Source organism: Prenolepis imparis, unplaced genomic scaffold (genome assembly GCF_030444845.1).
Source record: "Prenolepis imparis isolate NDT839.2.m4 unplaced genomic scaffold, iyPreImpa1.0 SCAF_8, whole genome shotgun sequence".
Lineage (NCBI taxonomy): Eukaryota > Metazoa > Arthropoda > Insecta > Hymenoptera > Formicidae > Prenolepis > Prenolepis imparis.
This window is the reverse complement of record NW_028141166.1, coordinates 15,978,525-15,996,390: the sequence shown is the minus strand read 5'-3', so window position 1 is coordinate 15,996,390 and position 17,866 is coordinate 15,978,525. Positions and strand designations below refer to the sequence as shown.

The 17,866-nt window shown below is 33.1% G+C and overlaps 1 protein-coding gene and 1 long non-coding RNA gene across 6 annotated transcripts in view; one reads left to right on the top strand and one right to left on the bottom strand.

Annotated features, from left to right (window-relative positions):
• LOC145939848 (uncharacterized) overlaps nucleotides 1-9,414 on the bottom strand; it is a 35,307-nt gene extending 25,893 nt beyond the window's left edge. The window contains exon 1 of the long non-coding RNA XR_014425910.1: nucleotides 9,379-9,414. This is a non-coding gene — a long non-coding RNA (uncharacterized LOC145939848). The remainder of the gene's footprint in view (nucleotides 1-9,378) is intronic.
• LOC145939328 (protein amalgam) overlaps nucleotides 1-17,866 on the top strand; it is a 296,331-nt gene that overhangs the window by 262,734 nt on the left and 15,731 nt on the right. The window lies entirely within an intron of this gene.

The window sequence follows — 17,866 nt, the reverse complement described above, 5'->3', positions numbered from 1 at the left end:
GAAATTTAAACTGATTAAGATGCGACAAAGCGTTTGCCTTTGGAATTGGAGGCTCGATTTATTTCTTAACGTGCGACTTTAAGCAAATTATACGATCGAGAATAAGTAGATTAATATCTTTTGATGCATTAAAAGTGAAAAAGAAATATTGAAATAAGTTTTAAAAAATCGTTAAAAAAAAACCATTTAGGTACTCTTACAATTAACTTCTCTTTCAGGATAAACCTTCCAGATACTAAGCCCTCCCATCAACGTCAAGGTGTATCCATTGGAAGGGTTATATCGTATAATTTATATATAATATTATAATATATGATATTTAATTTTATGATTGTATAATATTTGGAATTTATTTTATAATTGAGAGATATTATCTATATTGCATCTTTTTTTCTTGATTAAAAGAGCTGTGATATATTAAAGTAGATATATTTTCTTAAAAAACAAACAATTAACTTTTTTAATTAAAAAATAACTTATAAGATACATTGTAAAATTATATAATATATAAATGTCGAATGCTTGAAATGTTCAGTTCATCAGAAATTAATTATTAGTCACTCGAATGATTATATCATTACTCGCGATGCAAGATTATATCCGAGAAATATGTGTATATAAATTGTTAAAGAAATAATTATTACTTGAAATATGTATGTTGCAATGAAACAGTAATTTATAATTATCAAACTCTATCGTGTTTCGATTTTTACTTTCATTAAATGGATAATTAGCGCCAATTTAGTTCGGTAAATACTTGCCGCCTTGATACGTTTACGAATAGATAACGTTTACGTTTCCTTAATTACGGGTTACTAGTATACTGTTTGCTACCATTAATTGTTTGTAGAGAATCATTGCGTTTCCTCTTGCTACTTGTCGCTATCGTGTCTCGAAGAATAATAACACGATGACACACGGAATAGCTCGCCGACCTTCTCGCTCGAGTCGCGTCGCATGAATGACAAGGTTACACCACTTACACCGCGCTACGTACGTATGTACATACATATATGTATACACGCCGTGACACGAAAGCTAAATACAGTAACAATCTATTTGTTACCGTTCCGAAATATTCAACATTTTATAATATAAACTTAAATTGATTATTTTCTATACGTTGCATTTTAAATTAATTTTGATTAGATTATCATCGCATATAAAATCTAACGTTTTTTAAAGAATATAATTTATCTTAGAATCACGTTAAAAACAAATGTGTTAAAATCTTTTTCGTGCTTTAAAGACAAATTTGACATAAATTGATCTAACGAATATAAAATTATATACGAATATGGAATTACTGTCAAACCTCTAAACATTTGAGCTGTCAAAATCTGTAATCTCTGCAATGAGACAAATATTCAATATATTGTTCACCATAAACTGGAGAAGAGTATATTACAGTTTTTACGTTCACAAATTTTTAATCGTACATATAAATAATTGTACGGATTGAATCATTAATTTTTTGTGTAGAGAATAATCACATTTCGAGAAACGATACAGAAAAACTCATGTACCGCAGTGTGAATGATAGCGTATGTACCATGATGCGTGATTAATTAATATTTGCATTTATAATTATTTTTTTAATATAGTTCATATAAAATTAAATATTATAATTAGTTATACATTACAATAAAATTAAATTTATTAGTTAGAAGTTATATATTGCAATATATTTTATACTTCTTTAAATTATTAATTAATTACATTCTATTTACCTCATTATTATTATTATTAACTTGTAATTAAAAGATGTAATATCTTTATACTAATTTTATTATTTTCCTCTTCTGTACACTTGATATAGTATTTTTACACCTCAAATTATTCGCGTTTTTATCATTTTGCATGATTCATTAATATTATTATGTCGAGTCTTGAAGATAAGAATACTATAGCATTCCAGGAATATTATAGCATTCCATCTTCTCGGCTATCAAATCCATCCAACGCATTAACTATACGTCTCTGAATCTTGCGCATGTATGTACATACACGGCACAATCTTCGCGGCCTCTCCGTATGACTCGAATATACACCGAGTGTGTCCTCGAGAATTTACAACCGTTCACCTCACGAGGGACTAATATCTATACAACAGCTAGGCGTCTGGAGATCTTGGAAATGGCGGAACTGAAGCAGGAAGTTAGTGTATCTCGAGTAACATTTTCTCGTCCGGCGTTCCACACACAGATTCCTTTTATTTCACCCCCCAGTCTCTCTTCGCTCTCGAGCGCGCCTCTCGCTTCGGCTTGTGGGGTGGACTCATCCTCTTGACTTTACGACCCGCCCTAGATTAGGATTTATTTTAATCCTAAAGAAACGTCGCCGCGTCTTCATGCCGGTTTTTCTTTCCACGATTCGCTTAGAGATCGCACTAACTTTATAAAACGTTGGCCGACCATCGTTCTCTACGCACTACCCTAATACGTTTTCTCTTCCCGTAAATCAATTGATATTCTCGATACTTGATGACCGGATAACTAAAGGAAAATTAGGAATATAAAGTTACGACCGAGATTTGTAACAGATCCTCAGAAAGTAAAATCGAAATATTAGATTAATATAGAATTCTCATATGAAAATTTCTCTCAGTTTTATTTTATACCGTAATAAAACAGTATATCCATTTTACAAAGCCATATATAAGTTTGATTAAAATAAAATTTTTAAATTAGTATTTTAATGAAAGAAAGGGGAATTTTAAATTTAATTAAAATTATTTTATTTGAGAATATTATGTGTTATTAATACGAAAATGGTCAGTTTGTGTAAACAACGTTTCTACTAGTTTCACACGTACTTCTAAACAAGATCGATGATTCTAGACACAGTTTAAAGCTTAATTAACCGCCTGCCATTATTGAAGCCTACACGTCTACTTATACTATACAACATACTCGTAGTATACGATGTACTACTACTCACCCTTAATCCCACCAGCGTTTGTACACGACCGTATAAGGTAAACTGTAGTATTTCTCATCCCTTTCTAATGTCTCTTTAACTAGAATATCACATAAATAAGGCTATATACATGTATATATACATATATGTATGTGTGTACATTTGTAGTAAAATGAAAGAAAAAGACGGTCCTAAAACAATATGCTTTTATCAGAATTGAAATATCTAGAGCGATTCGATTTTTATTTATTCGTGTATTTCTCGCTGCACTAACCTTTATTTTAGCGCAGAGTGAAATTCACAAATAATGAAATAATCTGATCTCTTTGAATGCTCATGCCGTGCCCTCTAGTTTATTCTATCCGAACAATCCGACAATACGTTCATTAATTACGTTAAACAAATGTGTGCGGATCTCCGTTGCATGTACGCGATTAATTTCATTTTACATCCTGGCGTTCTATTTCACATTCGATATGCGGCACGGAAAGCTCTCTGACTTATACACATTTACCTATTTCACTAATAGATATGTGCAAATACGCTTAGACAGTTTGCAAACGTGCGAATAATTTCTATGCGTATAATAAGTCGGCTAGTTATCAGTCAAATAAGCATTAGATCGGATTCATTACGTATAATATAAGGTAGAGACTATTAATAAAGTTATTTATTTAGAATTTTATATTAAAATAAAAATTTTTGTCTCTTTAGAAATCTACTTTTGGAATGTCTGCGTTGCAATTTGAAAAATATATGATATTTTCTAAACTATTCTAAATTATATACCATGAATAACGTGCACTTAATAATTCTTTATTAAATTAAATATTTTTACACAAAAAAATCTGACGCGACGAGAAATACTAAAAATTTATATCAAATAGAGAGGATCGTTGTATAAAGTTACTAACTACTCCATAAATCTGTACAGGTGCATATTTGTTTCGACAAACGTTGGGATGCACTCCTGCGGTCAGACACATAACTTTTCCATCTACCATCAGTATTTTCACTTTTGTACCGTAACAGAGCGAACTGATTGATCGAGTACTGTCAAAAATACCAGTAATATGAAAAAGTCTACACGATCGATTTACCAAGAACAGATTTTAATGGAAAACTTTAAATAAAAGAGCTAGAAATACATATAATTGTATCTGTAATATCCATATTCGTTTATTACAAATAATTATTTTTTGGAAGTTTCTAATTTAAAATTTTATTTTATAAATTTTATTTTATAAATAAAATTTTCTTTATAAAATTTTTATATCTGTCATTTAAATTATAAAAATGAAAATTAACACTACCAAAATATCTCAAATTCTCATATTTTTGCCTGAATATTTATAAGTCAAAAGAATTGTTTCAAATGATACAAAATACACGCTCTATTATATTCTTTTTATCTTTGCGTTTCATCAAAGTCTCGTTATGCCAACGAGAAAAGTTAAAATTGCATTCGAAATATATGAAATAGTCCATGACATTTCTCTTTCTATTACAGATTTCTTCCTTCTATTTCGTGCATTGCGACTGTACTATCGTTTCGATCATCTTTTAGTGGGAAGTCCTTTAATGGGAAAGAGAGCGATGCCGCCGAGCGAGGACGTATCGTCTTCGGATTTCGATTTAGCTACGATGCGCGCGCGATATAAATTTATAATGTCAAGATTGAGAATGGAATAATAAATCCACCCTCTCGACTGAGCGGAGGATGGCCTATATCTGGCAAGCTTCACCAAGATTTCTCTTGGACAAGTCTCGCGATATATTCCTCTTAGCACAAAGAATTTTTCAAGCTATGCTCAAAAGCGTTTATCATGATGATGTGATTCTGTGTGCATTAAAATAATTCAAGAGATTGTATTTCCTGCCAGTTTTGTGTAATTTATTTGTGATACATATACATATAGATTCAGATTTATAGTAATAATTTTTATAGTAATGATTTTTGAAATAGTAATCTCAGAATCTGTTAACACAGCAGAAAGTTTCAATTAATATAAAAAATAAAATAATATTGTGTCTGATGAAGATAAGACAAAAAATCAGGACAATCGAAAAATATAAACTTATCTTTTGTTTTAAGTAAATTTTAATATGTTAGTCTGTTAAATTATTATCAATATGTCGTACATCTTGTTTGGAAGCTTTATTGCGATTGTTGAAATTTATGATTTTTCCAAATTTATATGATTACGTCCGGTCTTATGTAAAATTTTGCCTTTTTTGTTATTATTGTTATCTTGATTTTCTTTTCTGAATGAGAAATAATACGAGTCTGTCTGCCTTATTGTGCAATATTCTAATAATACACTAACAATAATATATGAAAGCAATTGTCAGCTAAATATTCTTTAGCTGTGACAATTTATAAACGTATTAGTGAAGATATGAAATCATAGTGTCCTATAAGCTGTTTGATTCAAATGCAATATTTGTGCAAAATAAAAAAAAGTTCTTTTCTTTTTCACACTTAAATTTCTATATATTAAACTTTTAAACCATAAATATCTAAGAGTTTTAATAAATTAATCAGCATTATTGTTTGCTAAAGTGTTATAAGTAAATTTTAAAGGGACAAATGAGAAAAAAGAAAGAGATATATAAAGAAACGTCAATGACACAGGAGAATCTACACCGGCACCCTATCATTACGCGACGAATAATTCCACGCATAGTCGCTCGCGTCTTCGCCGGTTAAAAGGGCCCAATAAATAATGCATCACGTAATGTTACATAAATCATCGGAGAATGTAGATGTCACGTACAAGGTGGACGTGAAATTCAATGTAATTGGACCGCGGATGAAATCTGGTTGCATCGCGTCGCGCGTTTCGCTCCGCAATTATGTCACGGACTCGATACGTATCTCTGTCGCGTGATGTATTAATTTCGATCAGTTCGTCCCGCACAGGAACACGAAAGAAGAATTTCTTCGGCGGAGGAGGGATGAATTCGTATATTTAGGTGCACTCGAGCGACGGAAAGCCCAACGCGCGTTACTCTTCATCCCCGGGATGAGAAATCGCCCGGTCTCGACTTCCGTTGCAAAATGCGCGGAAGAGGGAGCAATTTACGTGAGATCGCGGTCGACTTCCTTGCCTGAGAAGAGCGCTCGGGGAGCTTTTTGAATAACCGTATTACAGAGATACTACCCTATTTATACTCCGGTCAACCGGATATTACAAGGGAGGTGTGTGTATGAAAAATTAAATCGTTAAGTTTAAATATGGAAGAAATATATGCGTACGCTTTATCGGTTCGCAATATTTGTTTTTTTCAGAAATGCAGTGTGTGAACTTTTTATATATTTTTTTTTGCACATCGTTCGAAATATGTGTGTGTCGGCGTTTAAATATTTAAATTTCAATATATAGATTTTATTTGCGCGTATACCGTGAGCAAATAACTGATAATACATTATTTATATAATATCAATTTGATGTATATTTAGAGAGTTTAAATTCTCGAAGATAAATTTATGAAATTTAAAGATTTTGAGCTTTTTTTCCTTAAGATCTTTCTCTCTCCCTCTGTCGTAAAATACTTGATATTGAACGAGAAATGCGAAATTGATATAAATTGATATAAATTGATATAAATTGTGTAGCATAGCACATCACGGTTCAAGAAAAGAATAGACCGTTTACAGAACAAACGCGATTATACGAACAATAGCAGTCAAGTAGACAATTCGATACACTTTGTCAATACGATACAGTAGGTGCGCTTTATACGCGAGGTAAACAAATCACGTGAATTACATAGCACGGATATTTCTGTTGTCGGCCGTGCTGTACCGCAAGCAACAAACATCCGATCGTCGAGAATCACGAGAGAAAGCGAATGCACATCAAAAGACAGGAAGGCAAAAAGGCATACGCGTTGCCCGGTTCGTTCAGTTGTCAATATCGAAAATTAGAAATTCGGAACAGGCAGCCAGTTCTCCGGTCCTCTCTCTTTCTCTTTCTCTCTTTATCTTTCTCTCTCTCCCTTGATGCGTATCGGTGTGCTAGCCACATTGACGCAAATTCTGTTCCTCCCTCCCCGTCAACCCCGGCTATCGTTCATGGATGCAGGCTCTGAAAACACTCCGTGATCGTACAGTGACCGTCGGCGCTCTTGCTGCAGATAAATCAAACAATATCGATCACGTGTTTACTTTGCCGTCTCTCCGCAGCCATCGTTGCTGTCACCGCGCAGCGATATATACGAAGAGAGAATGTGTGTGTATATGTATGTAGGTACATACATACCGTTATGCACGCTTTTCGTAATGGTCGGGGACGATTTCGGGGAAAATTCGCGGGGAAAATGCACGATTTATAGAGTAACGTGTGTGCGCGTATCTGTGTGTAAGCGAACAATGCTCTCCGGCTAGGCGCACAATCTATCGAAGAGCCGCTGCCGCCGCTAGCGCAGCAATACCAAACTGAAAAATTAGGTTACTCGAATAACGACGGGGGAAAGCGTACATTAAATTCACGACAGTTAATTCGATTTCTCTCGGTAAATTACTAAACGGTTTTCGGCGCTCTGAAATGTTCGCTCGCGCGGAAACGCCGCAGGTCCGGAAGATCCGCCGCCGTCGATTATCAATGAAGTATGAACGAAATCACTTTAATTTTTTTAACTTTAAAATTAGATAATTAATTGATTTCATCCCTATGAGTCATAAATTTTGCATAGTTTAGATATTTTTATATGTATTTCTCCCTCACTCCTCTCTCTCTCTCTCTTCCTCTCTCTTTGACGTTTTCTGTTTCTCTTAAACAATATTACTCTTATTTTTATGATTAACAATGAAAGAAAAAACAAACATTAAACTACGGTATTCAACCTCAATATCACGATATTCGAGATATTATTCCAGATTTCTCAGGCAACACTTTTTCGATTGTCATCCCTTTTATTTTATTTTTGTATTTTTTACTTTACTATATCATATTTTACATACATTTCTTTTAAATTCTTTATATTAATCGTAACAGTTTCTTCGCGTACTAATATTTTGATGCAATTTGCATATACTGTTTATTAGCTGCATGTCGACATTGAGTGCACGCAACTATCCGCTAGATTTACGAAGCATAAGCCACATCGTGTGAGTGCGTGCAAGTGCGTGAGCGCGATTTTGCGAAATTTCGCTCGCGAAACATGAAGATGTCGAGGCAAGTTTTGCTGCAGATGCCTTCGAGCATATTCCGCGTATAACGCAGTGCATGTTTTTCAGAAACTGCGCGGAAAGTTTCTCTGCATGCTGCCGCGTGTTGATTGCTTCGCGAAAGCGAGAAATCGCACGCGAGATGCTGACATGTACTCACTGAAAATCTCGAGTTTTCAATCAATTCTGCAATCTCACACTTGCCGCAATTTTCATAACAATAATGCAATAGTTCACACCGTGTAGCCGAAAACTAAGTTGAATGTTCATGTGTATAAATGATAATGAAGCAGTCTCTTTGACATAACTCATTAATTATATACATATAAAACGCAGTCAACTGTATAATTGCAATTAAAATTTTACCGAAGTTAATTACATAATTATACATTAGACTTTAAATAGAATATTTTTGTAGTAATTGGAATATTAATATTATTAATTTAACATGATCGTATCCCCTTTTTTTTTTTTTTTTTTTTTTTTTGTAAAAAAGGCATGCAAAGTCGATTCTCGCAAGTATTGTTGCCGCTTTTGCGCGATGTTGATTGGTTGTCTTGAATGCTATTGTACGTTATGTTCGTACCATCGAGCGGCTGTCATCGTGAAGGTTAACAGTTTTGACAGTGTTGTTTAAAATAATATAATATGTTTTAAATAATATTTTATAAAACTTTAAACTTGATTAATATTTTTGACAGTTATCAGCTGATTTCTGTCAAAAAATATTAATCGCGCATAAGACATTATAACAATATATTTACAACATATTACTATTTTAATTTTTTACCATATTATTATTTTAAAATTTAATTAGCAAATTAACGCTTTATTAATATTTTTTGACAGAAATCAGCTGATAACTATCAAAAATATTAATTGAGTTTAAAGTATATTACAACATATTATTTAAAACATATTATTTTATTTAATTTTATTTTGAATAAACTGTTAAACTACTAACCGTCGCGATGACAGCCTCTCGATGCTACGATATAACGCACAATGCGAATCGAAACAGTTAATCAGCATCGGAAAAGATGCAACAATACTTTGAAGAATCGATTTAACGTGCCTTTTTTAGAAAAGAATGTTATAATATTTTGAATTTGATTAATATTTTTGACAATTATCAGAGCTGATTTTTGTCAAAAAATATTAATCGCAGATAAGATATTATAACATATTATTTAAAACATATGTTACTATTTTAATATTTTCAACATATTATATACATCCCCATTACCGCTATAGAAATGTTATAAAATAAATAATTTCTCACTCACCGATACAGTAGCGGAGTTGTAATACACAGCACACATTGATCTGAAAACAAAATATTCAAATTATATACATTAATATTTTTACATTATATACATATGTGTGTGTCAAATATCTTATAAACAATGCAGTTTAAAAAAAATGTTTTATTTTGCATACCTCACAGTTGCCCCGATGTCGCTCGATGCCTCCCCGGGCCTCCTCCTCCTCTCTGGTCCATGGTAGCACTCACGACACTCGCGAAAATACGAATAATTACGATCGCCCGACACTTTACACGGCACTCCCGACGCGCGAAACTTTACACGGCACTCCCGACACGACGCGTGAATCGCACTGTGTATCGCCATGCTACCTGTAACAAATAAAATACATACATATTAGAATAATCTTATTATTTCGCATTATAACATACACAATATAAATATGTAAGCTAGAATTAATGATAGATATATCCACAGATCGTAACACATTCGCGTGCGCGAAAACAGAGTTGGGTTATGTTGGCAAGAGATTTTGCATCGAATTTTTCGCGAAATATGCGTTTCGAACAATTACGACTACATATTAACGTTGAAATTATGATATGCGATTGATAAATATTACAATACAAAGGTTTGAAATGATTTCTAACGATTATGCTTACTAATTAATCACAGCGGGACGCAGCTCGAACTGCCTGATACTCGCGGCGTTTCGGTAATGGCCGCTATTCTACAAACATCGGCAACTTCATTCTAATAGCGCGCGCGCGATACTATATATACATGACTTAATATTAATAATTAATTAAAACTCGAAAGAGATTTGTTCGAAAAAATATAGCTTTAGAAAGAAAAAATATTAATCGAGAATAAGGAAGGTATTATAATATATTATTTACAACATATTATTATTTTATAACTTTTACCATATTATTATTTTAAAATTTAATTAGCAAATTTTATTAATATTTTTTGACAGAAATCAGCTGATTAAAGCGTTAATTTACAAATTAATTTTTAAAATAATATGTTGTATAAAAATTAAAATAATATAATATGTATTAAATAATATGTTATATAATACTTTAAACTCGATTAATATTTTTGAGTTATCAACTGATTTCTGTCAAAAAATATTAATCGAGAATAAGATATTATAACATATTATTTACAACATATTACTATTTTAATTTTTTAACATATTATTTTAAAATTTAATTAGCAAATTAACGCTCTAAGCAGCTAATTTCTGTGAAAAAAATTAATCGAGTTTAAACAAACTTTATATTATTTTTTAAAGAATATCATTTTTTTTTACATAAAACCGAAGAATGGCGCGCGCGTAGCGCGCGTTTGTGTTGTTCTAGTATCATAAAATAGATATAACAGGATTCATATCTTATTGTTAATTAATTCATTATTTATTTTTCGACATTAAATAATAAATTAAATAATATATTAATATTAGTTATTATATAATAATACTTTAAATATAGGATAATTAAATAATTAAATTAAATAATAAATCCAATAGTATTTAAAAAATATTGCTAATTTTTTATAAAATATCTCAAATTATCACTAGTTTTACATTGCCCAGAATTTTTTATCCACGCCATCGACCTCACGACAGCGCAAATATTCGTTCGATTCTTGGAAAGATGAGCGCCATAAAATACGAGGGATGATCTAGTGCGGTAAAGGGATAGCGAAAGTGCAATGGTGAGAGAATGCCCCAGGTCGGGTGAAAACCGGTACGAACCGCGCCTCTCGACAGGATATATAGCCACGAAGGAAAAAGGCGTCGTTACCGGAGGCTCATTAACGAGAACTACCCCCAAGACACCCCTAGCAACACCTTCGGATCCATCGTGCCATCGGTGGGTTGGCAGCCCTTGCGCTGCAAAGAGGCGTACTCGAGCTCCAATACTAATTAGCTGCCGTCTCTTCGAGTCGACTGTTCGCCTGTACCACCCTATTTCACCTCTTTTCACTCTCCGATATCTCCGTCTATTCTTTCGTCGTTTTTTACTTTTTCTACTCTCGACTATCTAATCTGAATTCAGCCTTTTTCCAAGATATTTCGCTATTTTCTTCTCGTTTCATTCTTTGTCTTCTTCCTTTGTGTAAACGCAATTCTCCACAATGTTTATTTTTTTAATATATTTATCAAATATATCGAGATATATATCCAGAGTTTTCAAACATAATACTCAATTTTACATACTGGTTTTAAAAATTGGTTAAACAATATAACATAATAAATATATAATCAAAGAATTTTCTATACTCATTATATATGCAATAAATTATATACATATAAAAGAGCATATATCTTTTTGCTTTGTTTTATTATTAATTCTAAATTTATAACATTATGGCAATTATTTTTTAAAATATAAAATATATTTTCTCTTATAAAAAAAGATATATTGTTCATATAAAGTTATGTTTTATTTTAATCTTAAGTCTGTTTTATGCAACTTAAAATTTGAATTTCTTTTATCGAAAAATTTACTTTCTACAATTATCCCCTTATTTCTTCGATCATATCTACGTGTCAATATTTTTTTCAGCTTTAATATAATCTATTTCTAAAAATATTCAAACATAATTTTGTGTCTTACAGAAATTTTCTCTGCTCTCTTCGCTAATTCAATTTGTTATTATCTCTCGTCTGTTGTTTAAGTTTTACCATGTCTGATCCTATCTCAAACCCTCGCTTCCTTAAACACAGCTTTGTTAAACTATCCTCCTCGCTTTTTTCTTCATGTTTTACCAGAACCACACCTTGCTTTCTTCAATTCTTCATACATCTTTCATGGCTATCTCGCTTTATTCACATCTAATCTAATATAGGTTCCTTTGTTTCAGTTTTTCTCGTGCTTTTATTTGCGTCTCTCTTGTGTTTTTTTTTTATTTCGGTGTTCACAATGTTTGATAATCGAACGGTACAATAGGTAGCGGGCGAGCAATTCGCCTGGAGCCACTTCGTTGAAAGAGAAGCGCCGTTTGTCTCGATACCAATCATTCTTTGCCTCCTTTTAGTGAGATTTTGCGAGAATTTGGATTCATGCCACACCTAAGTGACTTCCGACGGTTCTCTGGAAATCCGTCCGATTGTCTGGCATTAATCTCGCCTCTTCTTGACAGCTTGCTCGAATGACACTTTTTTATTTGAGATTTCTGCTTTACGAAGTTTTGCGTTTATTCCATAATATCACGATATTAAATTTTTAAGCATTTTAATAATCATTCTCTACGTGATAAAAATTTGAGCAGTGTTTCTCTCTCTTCTCTTATATAATGCTTCTGTTATATAATTTATCTCAACTCCCATGTCGAAATAACGACATGACTGAAATTGTCTATCGGCTCATCGACCATGCGTTCACAAAATGTCAATTACAAACCCCATTTTCTCAAATTAACATGCCGTCGGTGATGCAGTCTGTTCGTCAACCCGCAAAAACATACAAATTCTCACTGAAAATTTAACATTAAAATCACTGCTAAAATTAGTTACGAAACATTACGCAAACAAGATGTCCTAATAATGTGTCAATTTATTTGCACATCAAATGCAGTTAATTTATTATCTCGAGCGAATATTATTTGCATGCTCGTCGACAAACGAGAGAGAAAGACAGAGGGAGAGAGGGAGAGAGAGACAACTGTCGCGACAAAATCGGATGGATATGCAAGAGAAAGAGAACGGATCAAGGGAAATGAGAGAGGAGCAAGCGGGGGGTTGAAACGGCAGATAGGGTATTCAAGTAATGACGACGATAACGACGGCGACGATAATCAACCCATGTCGGACGCATTTCGCCGCAGTAACAGCGATGACGAACGATGCCGGGCGGCCATTAAATTGATACCACCTGCTAATTGGTACCTCCAATTTCTATCGCTCGTCGTACCGACTATCGCGCGATAAAATAATCGCGCTGCGTGTCTCACGCCGATGTTGCTACGCGTGTGAAATGATTCGCGTGCTATACGGACTGTCTGACAATTTTGCGAGTGCGTTATAATGGTGATCAATGTGGCTTTGCAGTTTTGGTTGGATGGATTTTGCTAATGTTCCAAAGCCTCTCGTTATATTTATGTGCAGTTGATACGCGTTTGCACTTTCTATTTGAGGGATGAAGAGATGCGATAGATATTAGAAGCGATAATCCATAATACAATCTACATTAACAATATTAAGTATATCAAATATTAATATTATTTAGAAGCACTTTCGCGCATCCCAAAACAATTTTATAAATATTTTATACAAATATATATATAGATATTCATTGATTTGTATAACATTTAAATAAATTAAAACAACATATTTTCTCTATCTCTTTCATATTAATCTATATTTTTCTATATATCTCTTTATTGTGTATATTTAAATATAAACGTGTTGATAAAATAATATCTATTATATAAATTTTTATGTTATAAAAAATTAAAGGCTCTACGATATATAGATATATCTTTTTTTTCGAAGATTATATATTTAATATTTACTTATGTATATGTCATTTAAGCTCAAGTAAATTGTAAGATTTATCTTTGCATTATTTTCTCGTTGTTATATTAGATGACATGTACAAAAGCTTTTGACACAACGAAAGTGTCAGCACCGCTATTAAAAATTGACGAGTAAATGGATCGTGTCAGAGCTCTCAAGCAGCTTTCTCTAAATTTTTATTTTCCCCTCTTTTATTTTACTCGCGTCAGTCGATATTGTCTGTTAGTTCACGCTTGAGACAAAACCGACCGGATACAAGCTGTCTTGGCCAAATTGATCGACATGCCCGACTGCGTCCCTAGATCTCACGAAAACTCGAAAAAACTAGAAAAAGAAACGAGAACCTGAGCTGTGTGGCACAACATGTCGACTGACTTGTGTAAAAGTGCGACTACTTGTATATCGAGACTCGAGACGTAAATAGAATTTATCTGCAGTTCGTACAACACACTCACATTGAAATTGTCGCGCGGCATATCTGCACAGAAAACCTTTTATATCATCAGATTACAGTGAATGGCTAAGGAAACTTGCGCTCGCATTGATGGAATTTTCACAGTACGAAAACGTCAGCATTTACACTAAAGGGAATACAAAAAAAAACATCGAAAATACGAGAGTTTTGTATAGAAACTTCTTTGCAATAATGATAATCGTTATTCGTGAATTGCAATTATTTTCCATATCTTATGAATGTCGTTTTCAGTAAACACCAGTCATTTTATTATTGATGAAGTGGTATCAAACGTTATTCAGAATGTAGACGACGCGCGTTAGAGTATTATTTTTTAAAAAGGGTCGAATTGACGGCAATTCTCCACGCTTCTACTTTCCTGCGCTAAATCGCAATGTAACTTTCACTCGATTCCATGAGCTCTTGGTAGTTGTATGCGTTTACAATTCATTCTATCCATTCGCCAGTCACGAATTAAAAGGGAATGGAGATCGCTGAACGGCGCGCGCTATTATGTAACTGCACAAGAGATGCGTTTCCAGGCTGCTTTTGAGTTGACCTAAGCAGAAAATGGCAAATCTTCGTACAGGCGGCAAAAGGCCAAAGGCTTTGAAAGCTCGCTTACGCTGGTTACCGCCTGGCAAATTGTGCTTAGAAATGTTTTATGTACCATCCAGTTCGTCGTAAACCTGCACGCTCTCTCTTTCTCTCTTTCTCTTTCTCTCTCTCTCTCTCTCTCTCGTCGGATATTCCTGTGGGATGCAAGATGAGATGAGCAAAAAGTCAAGAGAAAAGCAAGAAGGATGCTGCCCTTTCGTTTCATTCCTTTCACTATTCGTACGTCAGAGACGCGTTGATTTCTAAGAGTACCGCCACATTGCGAGTACTATCCTTTGTTGTCTCGTAATTTCTCGTTGCTTGCAGCAGAAAGAACGTATTTCTTGTGCTTGGAAACTGTGAAATAAATTTGGTTATCTTGCTGCATATTGCGTCGATTGTTTTTAGAAAGATGCGCCACGCGAAGATTTTAATCCAATCTCAGGTAGTTTAATTTCAATGATAAAACGCTTAGAAACGAGATGTTCGTTTCAAAGTTGTATTTACAGAATATTATAATTAAGTTTTGATCAAATTACATAAAATGGATATATTACATGTCAATTTAGAGATATATATTTCTCCAAAGACATTTTTAAAAGTTTAACTTAGTTTTATTAAATGTATAATTTATTATTATTCTTATAGATTTATCTAAAAGTTGTTGTTAAAAGGAATAATTATTTTACATATTTATTTAAACATCATTGCGATCGCAAGCAATGCATCAAACAAAAGCCATTTATTTATCATACCATCACTGTAATAATGTGACACGATAACGCGTCGAGCACGTAACATTCCTGTTCTCGTAATCTCAGTGGTTAGTTAAGAGTTCGGAACTATAAAATTTTCGTGGCTAAATTATGAAGGTTTCTGACCCAGGGGGCAAAACGTAGAAGCTAAAGAATATTTAATTTTCTCCGGTGAAGGTGCACTATAGATATAAAAGGCGCGAAACGATAACCACGGATAAAGAAGAGATGTATAAACGATAAAAGGGAGGAAGCGCGAGCGTATTTCTAATTTATATTTAAAAGCCCTCTATTTCTTCTCCTAATCTTCCTGAAAAATTACAGCTTTCGCAATTGCTATCAATTTTAAATAATTTTATCACATATAGACTGTTTAAATTTGGAAATGTCAGAATTTAATATATTAAATAAAGATTCTAAGCAAGAGAGATGTAGTTGATTTTTAATTCGATATTTTTCAAAAATTATTATTTTCACATATTGAACTTTTTATTGTATAACTTTAAAGTAAATTTTAATTAAATATAAACTGTACCAATTATCGAAAACATTTAAAAAACGAACAAAATTTTTGCGATAGTTGTGAAACACTTTATTTGCACCACTTCCCCGAATTTTTTATTATATAATATCGAATCAAGTATATACAGTCTATATACAGTATATATAATAAAATATAACAAAATATCTAACATTGCTACCTATATTTTATATATTTTCTATATTTTAGATTTTGCTATTTTTTAAATAGCAAATAGATTTACTATTTTCTAAAAATAGAGGGAAAACGATTAGTTCACGATTGGATATGTAAAAAATTTTAGACATCCTATTTTTTGCAAGTGAACAAATTTTAAGAGCGGAGTTCGATAATAATACAGACGAAGAAAACAGATTACGTTTGATTAACGTATAACGTTCCGGATTAGAAAATCAATCGTTATCAGCCGCTTAATACCCCCAGAACTTTGTCTATCCAGCGTCTCCCTTCCATACGGAAGGATCATGTCATTCTAGATCCGAGGTGGTTACCTTTCGAGAGGAGAAGGATGCGGCGACGAATAATTAATGAGAGAGGCGAGAGCGTCCTCTTCCCGGGGAAGAACATACGTTTAACGATCCCCCTAGGTTGCTAGGGTTAGAAGTGCCCGCTCCGATAGCGAGTCAGAAGGGACGCCGAGGATGCCTTGTAGGTGTGCCCCGTCGGAGGCACGTACTTCTATAATTGTTGGGGTGGCTTGGAGACAACCTTTAACGGCCATCTCGTACGCCGTCCTTGTGGGCGCGGGGAGACTTAATGCGTTTTTCCAATCCGGTCGTTATACGTGCGCCATCGTCATCGATTAAACGATACCGATGTCGTATCGGCTCGGGGCATTCGAGAAATTCGAGCAATTCGAGAAAATGCTTCGCCGTGATCACCCAGAGAGATTTCCCTCGAGTAGATGAATTTCTTGCTTTATATCGAATTTATATATAGAGCATCTTTTTAAGAGAAACATTGCGCGATTTGTGATTGAAAAAAATGAAGATTGAAACCGTCCTGCATTTATGTAATAATTCTTTTCTATTTGATACGAGAAGAAGAAAAGATCAAAGAAAGACAAATCGCAAGAAGAGACATTGAGAATAAAGAAAATTGAGACAAATAGATAGATGAAAAGTTTAGAAAGAATCAGCTGACAATGAGACAAATGGATAGATGAAAAGTTTAGATGAAATTATCTTCTGAAACAATATAAGTTTAGCTACTAGACAAACTTAATGTACAAATGGCATATGTGACTCAATTTTGAAAGAAACCCAATTTTTATAAAACTTGATGATAGAAAAAGTAATCTAAATATTAAAATAAACAAGATTAAAAAAATGAGTGATATATTATATTACTTTTGCAACTCTGAAAATCGCGAAAATATTTGATAACATGAAAAAAATTGAAATAACGTGAAAATATTGAATTATGATTAAATTTTTCATTCATGTATTTTTATTGGAAATCTTTATTAGAATAATTCCAACAAAGTAATGTAGAGTTTTTAGCGAGGTGTATAATACATACAAGATTGCATGTATATATCTTTTGACACAGCCGCGATTATTATGTGTCAATTGCAAATCCGAAAAAATCAGAAAAGTTAAAATAACATTTAACAGATGAAGCTGTAAACCACG